This window comes from Felis catus, chromosome A1 (assembly GCF_018350175.1).
Source record: "Felis catus isolate Fca126 chromosome A1, F.catus_Fca126_mat1.0, whole genome shotgun sequence".
In the NCBI taxonomy this organism is placed as follows: domain Eukaryota; kingdom Metazoa; phylum Chordata; class Mammalia; order Carnivora; family Felidae; genus Felis; species Felis catus.
Window position 1 is genome coordinate 43,986,865 of NC_058368.1, and position 22,310 is coordinate 44,009,174.

The 22,310-nt window shown below is 33.4% G+C and overlaps 2 long non-coding RNA genes across 2 annotated transcripts in view; one reads left to right on the forward strand and one right to left on the reverse strand.

Moving 5' to 3' along the window:
- Window positions 1-19,176, forward strand: part of LOC123384433 — a 104,012-nt gene extending 84,836 nt beyond the window's left edge. The window contains exon 3 of the long non-coding RNA XR_006595508.1: window positions 18,937-19,176. This is a non-coding gene — a long non-coding RNA (uncharacterized LOC123384433). The remainder of the gene's footprint in view (window positions 1-18,936) is intronic.
- Window positions 7,537-17,978, reverse strand: LOC123384432. The gene is made up of 2 exons (XR_006595506.1): window positions 17,222-17,978; window positions 7,537-8,012 (listed from the first exon to the last, which is right to left on the reverse strand). It is a non-coding gene; the product is annotated as an uncharacterized LOC123384432 (long non-coding RNA).
- Window positions 19,177-22,310: the final 3,134 nt, after the last annotated feature.

The window sequence follows — 22,310 nt, forward strand, 5'->3', positions numbered from 1 at the left end:
ATATAATTTATATGTGTATATATATGCATATGCACATGCATATCTACATGCAGGTATGCAAATGTAGATTTTATGTCTATGTTTGTGTGTAAAGAAAAAATATTTTAAATTACATATAATTAGCAGTGAGCTAGTAAGTAATAGTAAATAACAAACAGCTCTTAGGGAAGGAACCAAAACAATTTGTAGCATTTGCCTCTCATCAAACCAATCACCATTACTGACGTCAAACTAACAGTGTGATGTCAACAGACTTACATGATTTATGAACTTTCAACAATCAGTTTTTGCAAGACAGTGGGAGCTAGTTCCAGTACACCACCCTATGTAGTATACAGTAAGAAAGAATAAAGGAACTTAGCTATTGCTCATTAACTTTATTTAAAACATTTATCATTAGGGGTACCTGGGTGGCTTGGTCGGTTAAGCGTCCGACTTCGGCTCAGGTCATGATCTCACGGTCTGTGAGTTCGAGCCCCACGTCGGGCTCTGTGCTGACAGCTCAGAGCCTGGAGCCTGTTTCAGATTCTGTGTCTCCCTCTCTCTCTGCTCCTCCCCTGTTCATGCTCTGTCTCTGTCTCAAAAATAAATAAACATTAAAAAAATTTTTTAAATAAATAAATAAATAAAACATTTATCATTAATTTTGGCATATACAAGGGAGTCTGGGTGGCTCAGTCAGTTAAACATCTGACTTCCACTCAGGTCATGATCTCACGGTTTGAGAGCTTGAGCCATGCTTCTGATGAAATAAACAATAACAACAACAATAAAACCCACAAAATTTCATCCTAACAATGTTTCTCTTAGTGGCCTCATGAAAACCATATCCTAAAACATTGAAATCTGTTTTACATGATATAAAATCAGCATTTTTCTATTTTTCAAAATTTCTGTATTAATTTTAGAACTTTAATGAAATTCAGGTTTTTAATTTTTTTTAACATCTGGCCTATTTTACAGTTTATCTCTTGTAAAATTTTGCACAAATATCCCATATCTTTTGTTATGACATTTTCCATTCATTTTCTAATTACCATGCTCCAAAATGACCATGATTTCTGGGCCCTATGTTAATAAATAAAAGTGAACAGGGCACCTGGGTGGCTCATTCATTTGAGCATCTGACTTCATCTCAGGTCATGATCTCACAGTCTGTGGGTTCAAGCCTCATGTCAGGCTCTCTGCTGACAGCTCAGAGCCTGGAGCCTGCTTCAGATTCTGTGTCTCCCTCTCTCTCTTTGCCCTACCCCCACTCATGCTCTGTCTCTCTCTCTCTCTTAAAAAAGGAAAAAATGAATAAACTTTAAATTTTTTTTAAAAAGTGAAAATTATGTCCTTAAACAATCCTATGAGATTTAATATTCACTAATATTTATCCACCTTATGTATAGATAGCAAAAGATAGAAGACATAAAATGTCAATTAAATCATTTATTGCATTTTTTTCATTCCTGCAGTCTTTCAATGTATTTACTTCCTTCAATGAAGTGAAATTCTTCCTCCCACATTTTAATGATAATTACTATAGCTCTTGATTATTCACAAATGGATTTTGTCACAGTAAAGACAGTCACTGACTTACAATTGTTCCACTTACGATTTTTTGTCTTATGCCTATGCAAAAGCAATATACACTCAGTACAAACAGAACTCAGAGTTCTGTGATCTTTTTCTAGGCTAGTTGTATGTGGTAGGATACTCCCTGATGATTCTGGGTAGCTGCACCCAGTTCTGCTACCAGGTCGCAAGATCACAAGAGTGGACAACCCATACACTTAACAACTGTTCTGCACCCATGAAACTATTCTATTTTTCATTTTCAGTATAGTAGTCAACAAATTACGTGATATATTCAACATTTTATTCTAAAATCAGGTTTGCACTGGATGATTTTGCCTAAGTGTAGGCCAAAGTAAGTGTTCTCGGTGCATTTAAGGTAGGCTAGGCTAAACTGTGACAGTCAGTAGTTGGGTGTATTAAATGCATTTCACTTATGATATTCTCAATTTGCAATGGGTTTATTGGGTTTTGACCTCATCATAAGTCAAGGAAGATCTATATATTTTAATGGAAGTAAACTAAAAATAGTTACAAACAATACAATACAACGCAGCATGTGCAACAATGCTCAACAACACTCAAGTGCAACAACACTCAAGTGGTGTCAAGTTTGTGCATAAACTATTCTCAGGTAAGCTTCCTAAACCATGCTGTTGTGTTTTAATGATATACCCATGTTTCTTACATTCGCTTGGCAGGAGCAAGAGTAAAAAAAGAGAACAAACTGATAGTTACAAGAGGGGAGATGGTTGGGGGAAGGGGTTAAATAGATGACGGGGATTAAGGAGTGCACTTGTGATGAGCACCGAGTGTTTCATGGAAGTGTTGGATCACTATACTGTACACCTGAAGCTAATATTACATTCTATGTTAACTAACTGGAGTTTAAATGAAGACTTAAAAAAGAATTTTAAAAACATTTATAATTTTAACGCAACTGATATATAAATGAAGAAACTCAATTCAGAAGATTTAAGTAACTTTTTCAAAGTCATACAGACAAAAGTGGCTCATATTCTAATAACCTTGTTGAATTACACTTGTCAACACCCTACTATACAAGAGGAGTTTTGCATGGTTATGGTAGTACAAAGATTAAGGGCATGCTGTTTGCTTTCTAGATCTAAGATTTAGGTAAAGGAGGCTTGTAATTTTAATACATTTAAATTGGATAAGAACTGTAATTGAGAGTTGTACCAGATAATTTTGGAGCACATGAAAGAAATGACATCTTCATGAAAGTTAGACTTAGAATGGAAAATTACTGAACAAAGGATATTCTATTTTATCTATATCTTTAATATTTTAATAATGTCTACAAAAGTTATGTTTTAAAGACAAAAATATATTGAATTAAATGAAATGAAAACACAGCATATTAAAATTTGTAGTGCCACGCTAAAGCAGTGCTGAGATAAAAATTTATACCAACACTGTTTACCTCAGAGAAGAGGAAAATTTTTAGATAAATAACTCAATATCTCTTTTCAAGAAATTAGTTGGGGCGCCTGGGTGGCGCAGTTGGTTAAGGGTCCGACTTCAGCCAGGTCACGATCTCGCGGTCCGTGAGTTCGAGCCCCGCGTCAGGCTCTGGGCTGATGGCTCAGAGCCTGGAGCCTGTTTCCGATTCTGTGTCTCCCTCTCTCTCTGCCCCTCCCCTGTTCATGCTCTGTCTCTCTCTGTCCCAAAAATAAATAAACGTTGAAAAAAAAATTAAAAAAAAAAAGAAATTAGAAAAACAACAGCAAAATAAATCCAAAGCAAACATAAAGAAGCAAATAATAAGGACAAGAGAGAAAAAAAACACATTTAAATTGAAAATAAGAAAACATGGGCAAAAATTAATGAAACAAATAACTGTTTCCTCAAAAACAAAATCAATCAAAAATTAAAAAAACATCTAGAAATACTGAGAATGAATGAGTGAATGAATGAATGAATATGTCTGTGTATATAGATATCTGTGTACACGTGGATATACAGGTATACACACACACACACACATATGTGCATATATACATATATACTGTTAAATGTCACTGGCTTCCTTTTGATTGCCACTGTTCTTAGGAAAACATTCAGCAGGAACTTTTCATAATGAACACACAATCACTATTTAACATTTCACTAAATATTCCTGAACTTCTTAAGAAATCCAACATTTTATAATTGTAGATATCAAACTAGGAATAAGGGATTCATATAATCCAAATGTGTGATACACATTTATTGATGTTGATTATAAACAATTGCCATTTAATTAACCAAGATTCCCATTTTATGATACACTTACTTACAACATGTCTGAAATGCAATACTCCAAATCTTGCCCTAATATGAAATTACAACAAATAATATTTTATTTTTCTCTGATTATTGTATGTCTGGTAATAATTGGACCTATTATTTCAAAATTAATGTTCACCATACTGCTGTATATATGTAAACAATCATATGAAATTGCCAGACACTCTAAGGAATCCAGAATACACTCTGGGGATTTGTGTTGTTTATGTTTTTTAAATTTATGATTGGGAATTTATTTTATTCTGGTAACTCTTATAAACATTGGAAGCAGAAAAAATAGTAATTGTACAGGAAAACTAAACAAACAAACAAACAGTTCATTTGGTACTTACTGACAAACCTATGTATCTATAGGAAAATGGTCATATGAGAACTAAATATAATTCTCTATGAATGTCCAAAATATTCCATTTAAAATACTGAAGTAATGTATCTCTGATAAGGCTTATTAATGCTTATCAGAAAGATTCCTCCAACTCTGGGGACTATTTGTTGCATTATACTGACATTGTTTTCTAGAATCCCTGAGCTATAAATTTTAGTAAAATATTGTTAATTTATAAAATTTAATGTTGTGCTTTATAAGATGCATGCGCTTGGAAGATATCACAATTTGGAAGCTTTGGCTAGGCACAGAACTTGCAAAAATCTTATATAACAATTTTCTTGAAAGATATCCATTATTATATCTGCAAAATTTTGCAATTATCAAAATCATCAATGGTTCCTAAGGAATTAACATATAAGTATCCTATAGATACGAAAGGACATACCATATATACATATAATTATATATATATTCCATATATATCATAAATATTATAATATCATATATACCCTATATCACAAATGCCATATATATCATAACTATTATATATAACATACACATCATAAATATCATATATGTTTTAATTACTGTTTTCAAAGTTACTAATCCCTAGTTTTATAATATCTAGTCTTTTTTAAATTTCAAATAGTGTTTGTTTTTTCTCTCTAGCATTATATTTTACTTTTGTAGAATGCATATTCATATGTTCTTTATGTTTTTCATGACTTTGCTTACCTTGGTCAAGTTTTACTCAAGTTTCTTGCCTATAAATAACATTGACATAACTTTTAATGTTCTTGTTCACTTATTCTATTATTTGTTTCATTTCTGGTTCAATTTCCATTCATTGATTTTTTTTTCTTGCTTCATTTAATTTTAGTTTTTCCTGATTCATTACAAACCTGATAATTTGGGGTGCTATGTCATACATTGTCAATTTTACCTTGTCGAGTGCTAGGCATTTTAATATTTCTATAAATATACATGTGCTTCTGGGATAGGTAAAGGAAATTAAAATTACACATTTTATTGTTATGAAAAGGAAATAATTTTCATAGTTGTTCTTAGTTCTTGCAATAATATAACCAAATCTGAGGAAATAAAGGAAAAAATAAAAAGATAAATATGAGAAGCTCAAAAATCTTATAAACATACTGAGTTGAACAGAAATTCAAATTTACGACTAGAGTTTAACAGTAAATTTAAGACTATAGTTATAATTTTTAAAACACAATTCCACATAATGCTTATATCTTGAGAATTAGTTTAGGTAAGAGTGTCATTTCTTAAATTTTTGGAACAATTCTCATGTTTCATGTAGCCACAAATTTATTATTATTGTTGTTGTTGTTAATATTGTTATGCTGATGTTGCTGTTATTATTGAGTTCTTTCTTACTAGTGTATGTACATATCTTACCTTGTAAGCAGACTGTAAAGTCTTTGGACACTGGATACATATCTAACATTTTTTTGGAAATTCATAGAAGAAAATATGTAGCCAAATAAAGTTACTCTAAAGTTTATAAATTTAAAAGATCTGTGTGGCAGATACATCTTAATAATGTATATCGTTTTATATTTTGAATATACATTTTATTTGAACTGTAAGAAACATAATTTGGACTTCTGGTTCTGTTTATAGCAGAGTAAATTGTATTGGCTATAACTTGAGTTAGCAAGTCTAAACTGTAGTAAAATACAAAAAACAACTATTTAAGAACGACTCAACATAAGTAGAAACTACCTGTCCTTGAATAAAGATAAACAAACTAGATACGTGTTATATTTAGCTATCTTTTCTTAAGAATACTTCCCAGGTAGGGCTAAATAGAAAAGGAAGAAGGAAAATAGAAACAGATGATCTTACTGAGATGCAGGAATAATGGTCAAAGTTTTTGAACCTATCAGATGTAGTAGGAGTTGATGGGAAGTTCTAGAAATAAGGGAGTCACTAAGAGTGGATTCCCAAAATCTACACAAACGTTTTCTTCAAATCCATTTGGGACTCTAACAGTCCATCAGGTGACAAAAATCCAAGAGGTTCAGAAAAAAATAGCAGTTTAGAGGTAATTTTTTTTTAAGCTACAACCTCTCCTGGGGAAAAGAAAAAATAAACAAAAAACCCTTGACATTAAAATTTCATCAAAAGAGAGTAGTTTGTTACAAAAAAAAATCTGGTGTTTCAGATAGACAAAGTGGACTATCTTAGGAGTCAGTTCTGGACTAAAGGTTTTTCTGTAGGACAAAGGACAAATAGCTACAATTTTTTTTTTTTTTTTTTTTTTGTAGAACCAAAACCAGGCCTCCACAAGATCACAATAATCCTCTGGTAATTTATCTGTCAGAATAAAACTTAGCATTCCTTTATATAAGAGGCAACACTGATACATTGGTGATTAACGTAAGAACAGTAATTGCCATTGGTTGAGGAAAGGATAATGTTTGACTGGAAAAAAGAAGAAGGGGACTTTCTGTGGTAACAGAACTTTTTATATTTTGGTCTAAATTTGTGCACATTTGTGAAAAATTTCGAACTGTGCATTTAAAATCTCATCATCTTATATACGTAAATCAAACTTCAGTCAAATTTGTTATTAAATACAAGACGAATCCAAAGGCAAATTGATTTCATATCCATTTAAATTAAATGGATATGAAATGGATATGAAGCTTGCAGTTGTGTGTGTGTGTGTGTGTGTGTGTGTGTGTGTGTGAGTATGTGTGTATTGAGCTAAAACTAGATAAAGACTGATTTGCCAGATCCAACCCACAGGAATCAGCAATCTTGCCCAAGTTACATTTTACTAATAATTTCAAACTTTTAAAAAGTAAGCATAGGTAAAGCAGAGATGTCTGGCATATCTTAAATGTCCCATTCTGTTCTACACTTCACTTATTGTTCCCTGGTACAGAACGGTAGGTTCATCAGGTCCTAAATGAGGTCCTACATCACCTCATACAGCAGGGAGCATTCATGCTATGAAACCTCTCCTTTTTTACTTTTTTTTTTTTTTTACCACAGAGACTTGACTACTTACCTGACATTTGATGTGGAGTTAGGCATAAATCCATAGATTGCAGGGGTGTTCACACGAAATGATCATAAACTAGTAATATACTATTAACAGCATTACCAAGATAAATACTCCCCCCTAGCAAATACTGTTCACCTTGAAGTCCAGTTCTCATGCTTACAAAAATATTAGATGGGGCCATTTGCCTTCTCTTTCCTTGTGAGTGCCTGGTCGCAGAACTGCAGATAAATGGAACACAGGTGAACAACATTATCCCCTTCCTTCTCAGGTTTTATAATAAAAGAAACTAACAATGCACTCCCCGTTGTATTCATTTTTAATTTAGGTTGTAATGAACTTACAAAGCAATGCTTATTTATCTTTACTCAGTTTTAATGCTGGGCAAATCCTTCACAATAGCTACAAAGAGATTCCTGAATAAACACTGACAAGTAGCATGTATAAAGTTGGGTCTCTGAAGATACCTTTGATGATAACAGTTTTGTCTAAGGAGATGTCCACAGAGTACCCTGTGGGCATGAGGTGATTGTAGTTATAAACTTTCACAAAACATTGATCTTTGACCTCTTGACGATTTTCTTCTTGTTCATGGCAGCTGTCACTTTGTGGGAATAGCAGTCCATTTCAGTCACAGAGAGAGCATGGCTGTAGGGATGATCTGAGGTACCATCATCATTGTTCTTCACAATGGCTGCTTTGCATCCAGAGTAGCATTGGGCCAGGGCCAGGACCAGAACCAACGTCTGGGGTGCCATGAACTATAGTAGACACTTGAGCCTACAGCAGAATAGAAGAAATGACATTTCAACTCAAGATAAGGTCTTTAAAGGAGTGATAAAGGTAAAATGAAGTCTTTTAGGTGGACTCTAATCCACTATGACTTGTGTCCTTTTAAGTAGAGGAAATGTGGAAAATATCTGAAACTTGTGAGCACAGAGGACAGACCATGTGAGGATACAGTGGGAAGGCGGCCAGCTGCAAGACAAAGAAACCAAGCCTGCTAACATCCTGACCTTGGACTTCTCACCTCCAGAATTATAAGAAATGAATTTCTTGTTGTTTAAGCCACCTAGTCCATGGTACTTTGCTATGGCAGGCCTACAAGACTAGTAAACTTACCCAGTCTACTTCAGTCCTCAACGTGATAGGTAGACTAATTGTAAGTTTTATGGGCCACAGAAACAAAAAATTGATGCTTTAATTCATATTTAAAATGGGATTTCAGACACAGCTATTGAAAAAATATTTTTATTCTTTAGATTTTTTTTCTATTTGTGTGTATGTGTGTGTGTATGTGTGTTTTAGAGTATGTACATGTTTGGGTGTTGAGGAAGGAGAAAAATGACTTTGGGTAAGAAGTATGTTAATGCCAAATAAAATATAAGTGTATCATTTCACCTAAAATACCGTCTTGAATATTAATAAATCCTATCATTCTCAGTGTACAAAACTGAATAAGTGTGCCAAAAATCAATCATTCAATAGGCATAAACAAAGAAAAAGTGAAGTAAATAATTAATAGCTTATATGTCTTTCACCTCTAATTCGAAAATTGGTCACATTGTTTATTAGTTCATTAAATTTTCACTTCAGTGAGACATCAAAGCCTTGCACTCTGTATGTTTTGAAGTATATATGTGTTTACAACTAAAAACTGAGAATACATTTTGACATCTCAGATTTTCTTGCAAAATGAGTAAATGAAGGGTCACACCATGAGTATGATCCTAACCAATAGCTTGAAATAATGTGGAAATCATAAGATTGTGATTTTAAATAACAATTAATTTCTAAGTGTCTCTTTTTACAAAATGAATTTTAAAGAGATATCAATTCTTTAATTTTGATTTGCAAGACCTCTGATAACTTTTACACTAACACTATATATCTCTATCATGCAAAGTTGTCAGAGGAATATAGCAAAGAAAATCAAATAGCAGTTCAGAGAACTTACTAGACTTTTCTGGGACACAGAAATGTTAAAGAAATCAGATATGCCAGAGGGACACATCACACTTTAAAATAAATTCTATTTAAGGAAGCCAACCTATATAGCAGTTTTCTGCTCTTTTTCTTTCTTTTCTTTACTTTTTTTAAACCAATTTCTCACAAAGCCCTCGCATCTCAGTGTACTCTCAGACAAGATTTATTAGCACAGGATTTTAGTTACTTGTCTAAACTTCAAAATTCTATTTTGTAGGATACTAGAGGCTATTCATTAGCATACTGTGAAGCATGTCATAAATAATTTAAACTATAGTTGTCAAGATAAATGAAAAAAATCAATTTATGCTGTGCTACCCTTAATTTTTTATTGTGCATGGATTTGCTTGCTTACTAATCTACAAAATCTAGTAAATCACAGTCCCTGTCATTTTAGTGAATTAATCTGCATCATTTCAACTTGACTGATTATGTCTAAGGAATTCCATCAAGAATCTTAGACTGTTATTCAGATATTGTTTTTAAAATGAATGTAAATACTTTCTCAAGTGATGTTCAGGAAACTCCAGGAAGTAATGAAGCAAAAATATTCCAACAGATTAGTATAAGTTATTTTTCATCATTCAGAAAATTTTAGAATAACAAACTTAGGGCAAAACATGGAAAAGAGAACATCAAATTGACTCAAAATATATTAACGGGGGAAAAAACCAGGAAAGTCATCTATTTTTACTGTGAGGATTAGCAAGTTTCAGAGATAATCTAGACTCCAAAAATACAAATTAGAGATTTTTTTTTTTTTTAAGATTCCAGCTTAGTGCTTAAAGTGAAGAACCAATAAAAAAGGTCTGGAATTCATTTTAGTTATGTAAGTTACTCAAGAAGTAGCCTTGAGTTAGTTTTTTTAACTTGTCTTTTAAAGAAAAGTTATTCCTTATCTGTGATTTCTTGGCATGATCCTTTGTCACATGGGATTCTTTGATGTTAAATTTACACTTGGCATCCATTTTAGGATCAATCTCAGTCAATTTGAATCTTTTCAGTCTATCACTTATACTGACTGAGGGACTTTTGGTTTTAAGGATCCTCTGCTATGAAATTTGTCGCTAGAAGTGGTAAAACATTTTTATTACTGTCTTTGGGTCAGAATTCTATGCTTAAATATATTTCAGCCTATGTGAATAATATCATAATCTCATGAATAAGACATTGTTTGGAATCTATGGTGCTCTGTATGAACTGAACACCCCTATTCAACATAATAGTAGTTCATTTCCTTTTTTTTTCTTTATACAGATTCATGAAGTAGAGTTTTCAGGCTGTGACAGTTACCTCAGAGCTAGATACGATTTGAATCTCTGCCAAACTACAATTTTCTGCTTTGTAAATATCCTATAAAATCATACGCTCGAATTTCATAGAAAGCCAATTTAGACTGACTAAAGATACATTTTGGTGAATAAGATAAACAATAAATTAAATAAATAATCAGCACAATACAATTTAATACAAGCTTGGTTGAGTATGTGCATTTAAGCTGTTATTCATTGTGCTAGAGAAATAAGTATAACAGAAAACATATAAAAGCTTCAAAAAACTAGCTGGGCAGTTTCTGGTTCTGCATGTAAGTAAGGAGCATGGAAGTCACCAGTTCATCCTAACAAAATAGAAAAAGCTAAGCAGACTGAAAAATCAAAAACTCTTCTTGGATAAGAGAGGTAAAGACTCAAAGGAAACCCTGTCCCCTAAATTAGGAAGAAAGGCAAATGCAGGGAGTCTGCTTACTTCATGAGAGGCCCATGAGTAGAACCTCCATTGAAAAGAGTGTGGGGTCAGAAAACCTGCATCCTTGTAATTGGCAAATGGCTGGAGGCTCAGTGTGAACACCTTGGAGAGTTAAAAATCCAGGGAGCCACAGTCATAGGGGAATCCTCTACACTTTTAATGAGTTTTACTTCCTGAGTCCCCCAGATTCTCACAGCAAATGTAAGAGAGAGATCCCTTCATGCATCAGACAGCAGAAGGGGGAAAATACCTGTAAATGCACCAGAGTACTCTGTTCTTGACAAGGCCTGCCTTCAGGATAAACTAGCTAACAAGGGCCTAACTTGCTTGAGTATCAGAGCCTAAGCAACCTGGGGAATGGAAATATTCAACTCCATCCCACTCTAGTCATTCTGTCCCACCTAAGTGGGAAGAGGGGATAAAAAACAAACTGAGAAACAGACACTCACTAAAAAGACTGAGAACTAATCATAGGTTTACAGAACACCTCTCCTCCCCACATCTCACCACCACATTACTAAAGACCTATTTACAGCAGTTCCTTATGCTCAGTACATCATGTCTGCCAATAAAGAAAAAATTAAAATGCATACTGAAAGGCAAAAAACACAATATGAAGAAATAGAGCAAGCATCAGAACCTGTATGGTCAGGATGTTGGAATTATCAAACCAGGAATTTAAAACAACTATGCTTAATAGGCTAAGGACTTTAATTGAAAAAGCAGGATGCAATGCCAGATGGGCAATATAAGCAAAGAGATGGAAGTCCTAAAAGAATTTTTTTAAATGCTAGAAATAAAAAGCAAAACAAAACAAAACAACCCACTGTAACCAAAATGAATAGTGCTTTTGATGGCCCTATTGGAAGACCAGATACAGTTGAAAAAAGAACTTCTGAGCTTGAGGGTATATTCATAGAAACCTCTAAAACTGGAAAGCAAAGAGAACAAACACTGAAAAAAATAGCATAGGATATCCAAGGACTATTAATGTCAGACCAAACCACAGATCCAGGAAGCTCAGAGAACACCAAGTAGGAAAAATGCAAAAAGAAAAAAACAAAACAAAACAAAAAAACCCTGCACCCAGGCATATCATTTTCAAACCACAGAAAAGCAAAAATAAAGAAAAGATGCTTTCTTTTTTTTTTTTTCATTTTGCAGGGAAAAAAAATGGAAGGAGCCAGAAGAAAACAAAACAAAACAAAACAAACACTTTACCTATGGAGGAAAAAAAAATAAGCATTATATCTGACATCTCCTCAGAAAACATGAAAGCATGTGAACAAGAAGAGAGTGGAGTAGTAAAACAGTTGACCAAAAAAACCCATCAACCTAGAACTTTTCTTCATGAGAAATTATCCTTCAAAGGTGAATGAGAATTACTTTCTCAAGAAGAAAAAATTGAGGAAATTTGTTGCCAGTAGAAAAATTAAATATTTCTTGCAAGAAATAGTAAGTTCTTTAGGGAGAAGGAAAATGCTATGTGAGAAACTAAGATCTATTGAACGAAAGGAAGAGCAGCTAAGGAGTAAGTGAAGATAAGACAAAAACATATTTTTCCTACTCTTGCTTGTCTATCAGATAAAAGTTGCTCAGAATAATGATAGCAATAATGCATTCATTTATCTATGCTTAAAGAGAAGTAAAATAAATGACAACAATGATAAAAATGCTAGGGTAGGCGGTTAGCTAGTTGTGAGTAGGGAACAGGTGAGGAAGGGCAGAAACCAAGTTTCAGATAGCAGGGAGAGATGCCCAGGAACACGCATGCACTCTCCCCTATGACCACTGCCCTACAGTAAAATATAGCTTCCTCATAATACAATTACACTGGGGTTTGCATCCCCCACCCCCGACCCCCGCAAGGCGTGGCTGCCATGACAGTTCCGACAAGGACCATATAGGGTCAAAAACTCCCCCTCCTGACAGGTGGGAGAGGTTCCTTAGATGATTGGCTGCAACATTAGTCAGGAACCGCCCTACCTAAGACCCGTAACACATTAAAAGAAAAAGAAAAGACTACACCGACCCCAAGTGTAGCTGCCAGCTGGGCCTGCCTGCTCTCCCATCTTGGCAGTGTCATTTCTTTCTCTTTTTAAACTTTCTAATAAACTCTTGTTTGTTTTAGTTTGGCTCTTCACTCTTTCAAGGCCAAACTCAGGAACCAAGGTAGGCACAGAGGCCAAGGGACCTGCCACTACCACAATTGATGGAAGGGGGAAATTAGGATTACTTTGTCATTCTAAACTACAGACACTACTTATAAAGTTGTATAGTTCTATTTGAAAGAAAATTTGGATTAGTTGTAAACGTATATTGCAAACTCCAGGTAAACTTTTTCTTCAGACTGAATCCTATCTATTGTTGTATCATCCAGTTTACCAACTTTTTGCTCAGTCATCTTTATTCTGAGATTAACCCAATTCAGTGCCTTTTATGTTAATTGTTCAATGTGTATTTATTTTTTAGAGATAGTGTGAGTGGGGGAGGGGCAGAAAGCGGGACATACAGAATCTGAAGCAGCTCCAGGCTCTATCCGAGCTGGCAGCAGAGTCTGTCCAGGGGCTCAAACTCAGGGACCTGTGAGATCATGACCTGAGCCGAAGTGCACCACTTAACCGACTGAGCTACCCAGGCGCCCCTATTCAGTGTCTTTTAAATGTCAAATGCTTTTATTTCTCGGTTCCATTATTTCATGTTGGTCCTTTTTCATATTTTATATTTTTTTTCTGATGAGACTTCTGTTTTTTCATTATTTATGAACGTTTTGCTTCTATGTCATTCAGCATGGTTATAATAGTTTGGAGTTCTTAAGTGCCAATTCAACATAAGGATCATCTCAAAGTCAGCCTCATTGACTCTTTTTCTTTGGAATACAGAAATTGTAATCTTCATTGTATCTTGGGCATTATGAATGTTGTAAGAAATGCTGAAATCTATTGTGTTCTTTTTATGTTTTAATGAAACAATTGACTTCTTTTGACACAAACAACAAAATCTGTCTCTTGAGCTTTAGTTTAAATCTGGTGAGTCTGTCCCATACTTGAATGGTTCAGGTATAAATCATCTATTTTTTTTTTTCCAAATAATACATGAACATTTGATATCCCCTTCTCTGGCACTCTGCTTTCTAGGGTTCCCTCCTCACTCTCCAACAACCCTGGGCAATTCAGAATCAGATCTTTAGTTCTTGAACACAGAACAAGAGCAGATTCTCTAGAGATTTCTAATTACCACATGCCATACTGGTAGGACTTGGCCTTCTGGCAAAACATCTGTGAAAAATGGAAACTCAGATTTGGTTATTACATTCTTCCAACTTGATTACTATTCAAAACTGTCTACTGTTGTTTTATCTCTAGTAACTTGGAATTTGTTTATTGTGTTTACTTGATGGTTTATAGTTCCTGAGGGATGGTCATTGTGATTGGAGTGTTCTTGGCAATATAGGAATGGGGGAACATTGTCATCTTTCACTTTTCTGCTTAAAACCCATTCTATCAATTATTATAATTAAACATAATCCCATTTTTAAAACTTTATTCACCCTAGATCTACTTCTGAATCCCTAGTCTAATACATCTTTATCCCTTTTTTTACACTACAAGGCTGGCTTTTATCTTTTATCAAGCAAGTCCTAAAAACAATTTTTAAAACTTCCAGTGGCTTATTAGTTAATTTATTTTTAAAAACTTCTTATTGTTAGTCACTCAAGAATTGGCCCTTTGCACACCTATCTCTATAATTTCATCTTAGATAAACTTTCTGTCACTCAGTTGGATATACAGAAAACTATATGATGTTTGTACTTCTTGGAAAACATTGAATCCCATAAATAGCTGATATGTGTATCTTATCTTCCAGCTATATGATGAAGTTAAGTTGGCTTATACAGAGTTAATAAATGAGATCATTATTGAATATATTAAATTTGAATTAATACTTTCTCTCTACATCAAGTAATTATGAAATTTGGGGTAAATTTAAATAAGCAAATGATCTCTTAAACATAATTTTCCTTAATTAAATCTGTAAAGGAAATAACACTTTGAAAGACAACATTTTTTTAAATATGTTCTTTAAACAAAGCTTTAGCATTGAACTCTCAATTCTAGGACTAAGAATGAAATAGCAATTATTTCATTAATAAAAAAAAGAAAATTTGCATAGGGATTGTACATCATCTTGTGACATGACAGAATGTCTAAAATAGGAAAACAGACAGGAGTCTAAAGGAGAGAGCAATATAATCTAGATTTAAAATACCATGATTTCTCTAAAACTATTTATTCTGTGTATTTCTGAACTAATATTTCAGTTTTAACAGCTAAAACTTCTATTGTTTTCTGAAACATGATGTCTAAATGCCAAAACCTTTAGATTTATCAACCTGAATTATCTTCTACATCTACTCTGTCTAACGAATGTGTATACACTCTTTAATATGCATCTAATCTCAACACTCCTTTCTACTAAAAATGCCTCTGTTTAACTGCTAGGCCAGACAGTTTCCTAAAATACCAAAAATGCTAGACCAGTGATTTGGCATTGAAGCTGTAATAAAAAAATAAAATAAAATAACCAAAATATATAATGAAGTTTGTTATTAAAGTTTTCAAATTTAAAATATTTAATTTTGTTGTTGATTTGCTATCTCTAGGCTATACTTGATTAATTCTGAATAGAGAGTCTTAAAATATTTATTTTGGAAGGATCTTAGCAGTATATGTATAGTTCAGCTCACATTTTCTTTACAAAATATTTGGATGATTATAAAAGAATGTGAAATATAAATTTACAAAAGAGGAATTCCAGGAGGCCAATATATATGAAAACAAATCCAAACTTACTGCTTAGCAGTGGAGTGAAAATGAAAGGGGAAAAATGAAACTCAAGTGTTCTCCTTAAAAACTGTAAATAATTTAAGAAAATTGCTACATTAGTATAAAAGAAATGTTTGCAGGACATTCAGGTAATTGTACACAGTAAGTTGTAAATGTGTTAAAACAATTAAGCAACTATATGTTATAATATACATGATATCAAAATTTATGATACCTCTCTGCTTTATATATGTATCTGACACATACATGATATGCGTTACACATGTGTGTATATAAGATAGAGGTTTTTGAGAATGTGTTCCATAATAATATAACCATATGGCCAAAACAGTATTTTATATAAAGGGAAATTATAACGTAAAGAATATATAATTTGATTAATCATGGTAAAATTACATGACAGATTGTAGTAAGCTTTCAAAAATGATAGTTTTGAAGAATATATAACATCATAGAACTATGCTCATAATACATTGTTAAGTAATTAAAAACTGGTTGGAAAATGTTGCAAAATAATAGTAGTAGTTATTTATGTATGTATAGTATTTAAATGTCACTTTCTGATTTTTATATATTAAATATGCATTATTTATTATCAAAGAAAAATAAAGTAACCATTTCTAAATGATACATTGGGCAGGTGGAATTATTGCATAGGTAATTTAACCTCGACTGATACATAATTAGTTAGAAATTCTAGCCTAGAAATAAAAAGTGAAATTCTATAAAGCATATATATAAAGGTATTATTTCCCTAGGATACTTAACATTTGGCATATTTATTTTGCACTAGGAATATAGTTAGAAAAAATGTTAGTGTGAAAAATATTGGATATGTAATTCCATATTAACTCATAGATATTTATTACTATTATATTCAGAAACCCCATTGTGAATTAACCTTAGGAAACAAAATATAAACAGCTCTCTTTATTTAATAGCAGGGAAGTCATCTCACAGATGCATGTGGAAAACATGCAGATTTTATCTGAGTATCTACAATTTATGAATTAGTCAGCTCTTACTATGTTTTATACACTTATGTAGTCAATGGATATACAGTGGTGGAAAGGAGACCTATAGTTCTTCCTCTCAAGAAGCTTAATTTAGAGGGATATTTAGACAATAAAAAAACAAATATACTTAATATATTCCATATTGCTAAAGTTGCCATAAAATAATAAATCAGAATAAGGGCATACAAAATGACATGCATAGGTAGGGTGGGGTTCTATACCTACACACAAGGAATTGTGGGGGGCATAATATTAGATAGGGTACTCAAGGATGGCTCCTTTGAGGGTTTGATAATTGTTGAAAATAAGACGGAAATACTTGTCTTAATTTTCAACGACCAGTAAAGTGATGGTAATTTTTGCTAATGAAAGACAAAATAAGTACAATAAACACTTGTGCAGGAGAAGAAGAGGAGTCCCACCGCAGACTTTAGTACAAAACAACTTTTAAGTTGGGAAAGTATAGTTATTGAGTTAGTTGGTGAAAATTTCTTGAATGTTCTTTCCAGGAGGAGTCTTCTTGGACACTTTCCTTTATGTACCTTGGCTTCACACTCAAAACTATCCCTATTCTTCATTCCACATTATTCGTTGTGGCCTGTCCCAAAAAAGATGTTGGCAAGAATGCTTTCTCAGTGTTCAGGTTTTATTAATTCTCTACATTTTTGACAGATGACTAGGATTTTTATTTCTGGTTGTATGATTGCTTGAAAAATGTGGTTGGCTCCTAATATTCTTGTTTATTGTCCGTTCTGTGCGCCAAGCAACCAAAGACAAAGGTTTTATCTGAACATAAGTTTCAGTCTTTCTGTTACTCCTTTGTTTCTTTTTCCCCATGCTGTTTTCCTCAATTTAATGACATTTTTCAAAGCCATCTGGAAGGCCACATACTTAATCTGAAGTTTGATACAAGGCTGCTTTACTTCATCCAACTGAGATATTTTATAAAGTTTTCACTTTCCAAGCCTTTTTTTTTTTTTTTTCAATTTTGTTGCTCTACTGGTTATTATTATAATTTCCTCTTTGGGGTCTAGAACCAGAAAGATTTTCAACATGAAATGCTTTGATCTTTATACTATCTCTCTTCATCTCTGCACTTAAAAACAAACAAACAAACAAGCAAACAAATGAAAAACAATATTCTTTCTTGAACTATTTATTATAATACCTTGCCTGAAGACTCCAATAATAGCCAAACACATTAACAAGGTAATCCTTTCAAGGATGGAAGGAAATCCAAGAAATCCAATCCTTCCAAGAAATCCTTCCATTTCTCTTAGAGATACAGCCTCAGTAAACACTTCATTTGCCTTGAAAATCATCACAGAAGAGAGACAGTTTTACCAGTGTTTTCTCACATAAGAAGCCTCTCTGCCCTTCCATCCAGAAATATCTATCTCCTTGCCCTCTCCCTCCAGAATACTAAACCAGTGGCATTAATCTACCAAAGAGGATCTGCAATATTTGTTATCAGTTTCTCTATTAATAAGGCTACACTAGTCCTTTCACATATACATTTTAAAACCTCAGTGGCTTAATCCCTGGAGTTATAAATAGGATTAATGCCATTGTAAGAGTCATGAAAGAGCTTGCTTCCTTTTTCTGCTCTCTAACATGTGAGGATACAAGTGTATGGTCTACAACCTGGACAAGGATCCTCACTGGAACTCAACCATTCTGGCACCCTGATTTTAAATTTCAAACCTCTAGAACTATGAGAAATATATTTCTATTGTTTATAGGCCATCCATGTATGGCATTCTCTTACAGCAGCCTGAATGAAGACAGCAAGACAGACATTGACTTAAAAAGGCAATAAAACACCACTGGAAATGATAAACTAGAAGTAGAAAATGGTTTACAAGAACATTTATTGGAACTTGATGAGTCATTTTTTTTTTATACGGATACATGAAAAAAAAAATGCTATCTTCAATCATTCCAAACTGGTGTCAAAGAATGGTGTTTTGCTTATGTCTAGAGCTTTTCTTTTTCTGAGTGAGTTAAGCCAAATGGTTTGCTCCCATTGTCTAACTCCTTTCACCTAGAGAACTCAGTGTATGTATCTAAAAATAAAAGGTTTACAGTTGTTTCCAAAATTTTTTTCAGATTCTCCCTGTGATGTATAAAGCCAGAAAGAGCATGAATACCATTCTAACAATAAGAAAAAGCTGGATCAATTACAAAATCACATAAGTTTTCATGAATCCATCAGAGAATTGAGGTTATTGCACAAACAAGTAGCCTGATACCTAAGACAATATGAGTTAATTTCCCATGGGAAGATTTGATGTGAGCACTGACCCACAGTGGCAGAGAAGAGGAAGAAGAGACATGGATACCATACAAGTATGTATAAGTTGTAAGAATTCATCTACATTTTTTCACAAATGGTTAAAAGCTGAAAATATGCTGGCTGTGTGTATAGGAACCTTGGGAGTTGCAGACAGAGTGGAGTTTGCATGCACTCACTGGCTCCTCTGCTTGGCTATCGACCATGTATTCATTGGGGAATTTGGAGACAGGAATAGAGAAGTATCTAATCTCTGTGGTGGCTTTTCCTGCACATACATAGAGGCCTGATTTAGCACAAAATATGGGTGAATTTCAAGGAGAGATGGGATGTGAGCACTGACCTACAGTGGCAGGAAAGAGGAGGTAGAGATGTGGAAACCATGCAAGTAGGCAGTAAGTTGTAATAATTCATCTAAATTTTATAACAAATGAACGTTGGTTTACAAATGTCTGTTTGAGTCACTGCTTTGGTAACTTCTTCTAGATAGATGTAGGAGTGGTATTGCTGTATATATAGTATTCGCATGTTTAACATCTTGAGAAACCTGCACCACTTAACATTCCGTAAGTAATGTAAAAGGGTTCCAATTTTTCCATATCCTTGATAACACTTGTTACTTTCCACTTTTTTTTTCTTTTTAATTATAGTGATCATAGTATGTGTAAAGTGATTATTTCCTGGTTTTAATTTGCATTTCTCTGATGACTAATGCTATTGAGCATGTTTTCATGTGGTCATTGGTTATTCATAAACCTTTTTTTTTTTTAATGTTTACTTATTTTTGAGAGAGAGAATGCTCTCATGCATGTGCGAGTGGGGGAGGAGCAGAGAGAGAGGAGGACAGAGGATCTGAAGTGGGCTCTGTGCTAACAGCAGAGAGCTGGACATGGGGCTCAAACCAACAAACCATGAGATCATGACCTGAGCCAAAATCAAGAGTCGACTGCTTAACCAACTGAGCCACTCAGGTGACCCTATTGGTAAACCTTCTTTAGAGAAATGTCCATTTGAATCATTTGCCTTTTTTTGAAATGGAATATTTCACTCTTATTAACCATAGAGTAAGAATTTCCGGAGAAACTTATATCTCCTATTTCTTTTTCTTTATTTTCTAATTTTCCCTTTCTTTGCCCTCTAACTTGTCTTAGTCACCTCATTTTTGTTTATACAGTGGGTAATGGTGCAATTTCACAGCTCACTGAAAGAAAAATGTGTGCATGTATACATACATTTATTACAAATTTTACTGATATATGTGAAGTAGAGTGCAAATATACAACTATTGACAATTCTCTTTATTCTAAATTCTTAGAGACAATCAGTTCTCAAGAAGGCTTTTAAAATGTTTTGCCAAACCTTTTGTATCCATGGATGTAATTGATGCGAATAGTTTTAACATGAAATTTGATTGATAATTTTGTTTAAATTGATGATTAAGCAAAGCAATGATGACTTATATTGGAAATTCAAAAGTCTGTCAATGATGTGTATGATTTACTTGCCGAAACAGGTGATAGTTTTATAGTAAGAGAATATTACTCCATATTGCTGTTCTAACCATAATAAAACAACTACAGACATGGCATACACAACATTTTCAATCACTTTTATATATCTAAAAAATCAACAGAACAATAAATTCAACCCTGATTGGTAGCTCTTGTCCAGGTTCATGATGCAAACACTCACATGAGACTTTTTCAAGCTACCAATTTAACTCCACTTGCAGGTAAGAAAAAAAAATGCAAGGCAGCAGCTACTTATTATTTTCATTATACAGCTAGAATAGGTATAACCTCAAGACAAGGGACATTAGTAGAATGTAGTAGAAGAATTAGAAAGTTGAGATGCCTTGGTGGTTCAGTGGTTTGAGCATATGATTCTTGATATTATCTCAGGTCACGATCTCACGGTCCTGAGATTGAGACCCACATCAGGCTCTGGGCTGGGCCTGGAGCCCGCTTGGGATTCTCTGTCTCCCTCTCTCTCTGCTCCTCCCCCAAGCTCTCTCTCTCTCTCTTTCTCTCTCCAAAATAAATAAACATTAAAAAAAGAAGAATGAGAAAGTAATGAGATTCAAGTTTTTATTATCTTTGTCTTTAGCATAATTTAATCAGTATAAAATAGATTTAATCATGGCTGTGTTTAACGAGTGGATCTAGACAGCTGGTATGATTTGGCTTCTTCACAGAATTATTTGTATATCAGTACCTAATATCACTGTCTGATCTTTATTGCTAAACAAGTGACTATGTGACACAGAACTGAAAATACATCTGGTTTCACAAATCCTCTCTTATTTGCATGCTTCTGTTTATTTTTTTTCAAATGTAAGATTTCCCTAAGATGATGTGAACATGTACAGTCTATCTTTTCCACTGTTCTTAGTACAAAGAGTACATTGGGAATTTCAATAATTCTTCTGGAACCATTTCTTTTGAAGACAAAGTTTTGATTTATTTAACTGATTGTTGTGGATTTATTACAGTAGTGAATTATGTGTTAAGAAAGGAAAACAAACATAATCTCTTAGAGAAGAAACATCTAAGTGCGACTATACCCCACACAGTGTTACTCAGTGAATATTCTTGCAAGAGTGAGTTAAACCATGTAGTCCTAGATGTTTGTTCTGAATTTCCAATAATAAAAAGAAAACACCCAACTTCAATTGTCAATTAGAACTTTAGATTTGAAATAAAGAAAATAAATGACACAAAGAACAAAAACTAAACAACAAAAGCAAAAACAAAACAAAAAACCATTAGGCATCTGGTAAATTAAATTAAAAAAAATCTTTATATAGTGTATGCCATTCCCAATCAAATTTCATTCTAATTCACTACTTTTTGTAGTTAAAAAATATCTTTAGATACATTCCACATCACCTTTTTTTGTTATGTTATTTTATTCCCAGGAAATTTGTGTATATAAAAAAAACATAGATTTATTTTTCTCATAAGAATCACCATAATAACAGGGATGGTACACTATATTTTAAAATAATGTGTCATCTCAATGCTGCAGGGAGTCCTTGAACACATGCTGTCCATATGCCCAATGAATTTACCCTGTGCAAATTCTCCTAAATGACTAACTGACTAAATAAATTCTCTCAAGACACATCCCATCATAATGCTTGATCAGCTATGGTTCATTTATTGTTATATAATTGCAAAGGATGTTTATC